This window comes from Chrysochloris asiatica, unplaced genomic scaffold (assembly GCF_000296735.1).
Source record: "Chrysochloris asiatica unplaced genomic scaffold, ChrAsi1.0 scaffold00468, whole genome shotgun sequence".
Lineage (NCBI taxonomy): Eukaryota > Metazoa > Chordata > Mammalia > Afrosoricida > Chrysochloridae > Chrysochloris > Chrysochloris asiatica.
Window position 1 is genome coordinate 205,521 of NW_006408986.1, and position 3,916 is coordinate 209,436.

The 3,916-nt window shown below is 40.5% G+C and overlaps 1 pseudogene; it reads right to left on the bottom strand.

Moving 5' to 3' along the window:
* Positions 1–2,537: 2,537 nt before the first annotated feature.
* LOC102818252 lies at positions 2,538–3,647 on the bottom strand (annotated as a pseudogene).
* Between the last annotated feature and the right edge of the window lie 269 nt (positions 3,648–3,916).

Here is a 3,916-nt window from a genome sequence, read left to right on the forward strand (position 1 = left end):
AGAATATTGAAAGTGCCAAAAGAACCAATAGATCCATTTTGGAAGAATTGTAGCCAGATTGCTCCTTGGAGACCAATATGGCCAAACTTCATCTCTCATACTTCGGACATATAGTCAGGAGGGACCAGTTGCTAGAGAAAGGCTATCATGTTTGGTAAGGTGGAGGATCAGAGAAAATCCCCCAATGGGATGGATTGGCCAAGTGACAGCATCATTGGACTCAATCATGGGAACAGTAGTGAGGATGGCTCAGGATTGGACATTGTTTTATTCTGTTGTGTATAAGGTCGCTATGAGTTGTTACCGACTCAATGGCACCTGACAACAACAACAACAACAACAACACTTTAGCAAGCATGATGTACTTCTCCAAGGACTGATCTTTCTTGGTGATGTGTCCAACATATGAGAAAAATCTTCGATGTAACATTCTAGTTGTACTTCCAACACATATTTCTTTGTCCTTCTGGCAGTCCGTGATAACTTTACTTTTTTTTTTTTTTTTTGCAACACCATAACTCAAATGTATCAGTTTTTCTGTGGTCTTCTTTATTCATTGCATGCATACGAGTCTATTCAAAATATTCTGACTGGCTCAGGTGCACTTTAACCTCAAACTGAAATGTTTGCTCTTGACGTTTGATTTCCTGACTGCTTCTTCCATGAGTGTGATGGTGGAGTCAAGCAAAATGAAGTCTTTGAAAATTTCTAACTTTTCTCCATGTACCATGATTTATTTATTGGTTCTTTGGTGAGGATTTTTATTTTCTTTACATTGAGGTGCAGCCAAATCTGAAGGCTATGGTCTTTGATTTTCATCAGTATATATTTTAAGTACTCTTTAAGCAAGTAAGTTTGTATCATCTGTATATCTCAGGTTGTTAATGAGACTTCCTCCAATCTTGATGCCACATTCTTCTTCATATAACCCAGATTCTTAGATTTTTGCTCAGCATACAGATTGAATAAGTATGGTAAAAGAAAAAAACTTGGCACATACCTCTCCTGATTTTAAACCACTCAGTGCCCCCTTGTTTTGTTCCAATGATTGCTTATTGGTCTACGTATAGTGAATTAATGAGCACAATTAAGTGTTCTAGAATACTCATTTTCTCTTACGTTTTTGACACCTAGTAGAACACATTTACTTAAGCAATGCAGCACAGATAAATATCTTTCTGGAATTCTCCACTTTCAGCCAGGATCCATCTGATGTGAGCATTGATATCCTTCATACCACATCTTCACCTGAATCTGGCTTGAACTTCTGGTTATAACCTGTCAATGTACTGTTGCAGCTGTTTTAATTATCTTTAGCAAAATTTTGCTTGCATGTGATATTAATGATATTGTCCAATGATTACTGCATTCTATTGGGTCACCTCTCTTGGTAATGGACACAAATATGGATCTCTTGTAATCAGTTAGCCAGGTAGTTTTTTTCCAAATTTATTGGCAAAGATGAGTGAGTGCCTTCAGTGCTGCATCATTTTGGTGAATGATTTCAATTTGTATTCCGTCAATTCCCAGAGCCTTGTTCTTGGCCAATGCTTTCAGTGCACCTTGAAATTCTTCTTCTAGTACCACAGGCTTTTTTTTTTTTTTTTTAAGGTTGCTCTTGTTGTTTTTAGGTGCCATCCCATCAAGTCAGTAGCAACTCATAGTGACCCTATGCACAACAAAATAAAACACTGCCCAATTCTGGGCCAACCTCACAATTGTTGCCACACTTGAGCCCATTGATGCTGCCACTTTGTCAATCTAGCTCACTGGGCCTTTCTCTTTTTTTTCTGACCCTCCACTTTACCAAACATGATATCATTCTCTAGTGACTGGTTCCTCCTGACAACATGTCTGAAGTATGAGAGATCAAGTTTGACTATCCTGGCATCCAAGGAGCATTCTGACTGCACTTCTTCCAACACAGATCTGTTGGTTCTCTTGGCAGCCCATAGTACTTTCAGTATTCTCCTCCAACACCATAACTCAAAAGCATCAATTCTTCTACTGTCTTCCTTATTTACTGTCCAGCTTTCGCATCCATATGAGGTTATTGAAAATACCATGGCTTGGCTCAGCTTCACCTTAGTCCTCAAGCTAACATCTTTGCTCTTCCACACTTTAAAAAGGTCTTGTGCAGCAGATTTACCTAATGCAATACATTGATTGATTTCTTGACTTCTGTTTCCATGAATGTTGATAGTTGATCCAAGAAGGAAGTCCTTGACAACCTCACTCTTTTCCCCATTGATAAGAATGTTGTTTATTGGTCCAGCAGTGAGGATTTTTGTTTTCTTGACATTGAGATGTGATCTATACCGAAGGCTGTGCTCTTTGATCTTCATCAGTAAATATTTTAAGTCCTCTTCACTTTCAGCAAGCAAGGTAGTTGTCATCTGCATATCGCAGGTTGTTAATGAGTCTTCCTCCAATCCTGATGCCAAGTTTTTCTTCATATAACCCAGCCTCTTGGATAATTTTTAAGGTTACACAATAAATTATTGTGTAACCCCTCCTAGCACCTCCCAATCTCTAGGTCACTGTTTCCGCTTGTAGGTCTTTTGTGCTAGCCCCAGGTAGATGCCTGGGAGCAGGAGAGCAGCGTACTGCTCAATGACACTTATAAGGGTGATGAAACTGTCTTCTTCATAGTGCTTTAACACAACAGGCAGCTCTATCTCCTCGTAAATGTTCCTTCACTCGGGCTATCATCTCAACTTCCTTCTTCTGGTAATTCTCCTGCAAGATCTGGCGCTGTTTTGGAGAGGCCCGTTGCAGACACTGAACCAACAACCAGCTGCATTTATTGTCCTGGATGTCAGTGGCAATCTTATCCGTCATATTGGGGTCACCAAAGAGGTCAAGGTAATTATCCTGAATCTGAAAGAACTCGCCCATCTCCAGCAAAATCTTCTTGGCATTGGCATGCTCCTCCCCATCAATGCTCCCCATATACTTTGCAGCAGCCATGGGAAAGTAAAAAGAGTAAAAATCTGTCTTGTATTTGAAAATAGATTTATACCTCTTTTCAGTGAATCTGCCAAGATCCACGATGACCTGGGGGGCGGTGATGGGGCCCAGGGTCTGTCCAATCTCAGTCTGATAGGAACTCTGCAAGAAGAGCTTGGTCATATTCAGAAAATAAGGCTGTTCCTGGCAGTACAGCTTCAGCAGGTGGTAGATACACGCTTCCAACAGTATGGAATCATTGATGGCATCTAAACCTATGCCTGGTTTCTGATACCAACCAGCAGGGTTGCCCCCGTCCAGTAAGGGACGCATCTAAAATTTCATCTAATACCAGGAAAAAAGTTTGGAGCAGCTCCACAAACCAGCCAATGGTCAGGGACCGCTGAAGGTTATCAGTATCCTGTTTCCTTGGCTCCAACGGCTCCTGGGACAAAGTCAGCACTGCCAAACCTCAATTGCATTTGCCTCCAAGGATATGGTACTCTAGGACCTTCCTGAGCTGGGCATTAGCATCCCCTATCTCCAGATGCCTCATCTCGGCCTTAGTCAGCACCTAGAGAATCTGGGAGAAGTCCTGGATGAAATCCTGCTGTTCTTGGATATAAGTGTCTGATTTCTGGTCTCCATTCATTGAGGGTAGAACAAAATGTTCTGTTCCTGGATGCTGGAATTTGCATGGTCAGTAACATTAGCTTTTGATAATATGCTACTCTATGAAATGGTAACATCGACCATTTCTTTTTGACACAATAACTGCGTATTTCTTCCTTTTTTTTTCTTTTTATGCTTTTTGCATCATTCAGTATCTTGCATAAAGAATCCTTGCATATTGCAAATCAAGGCTTGAAACATTTCTTTAGATATTTCAGCTTGAGAAATGCTAAGCATGTTCTTCACTTTTGGTTTTCTAACTCCCGATCTTTGCACATTTCACTGTAATATTTGA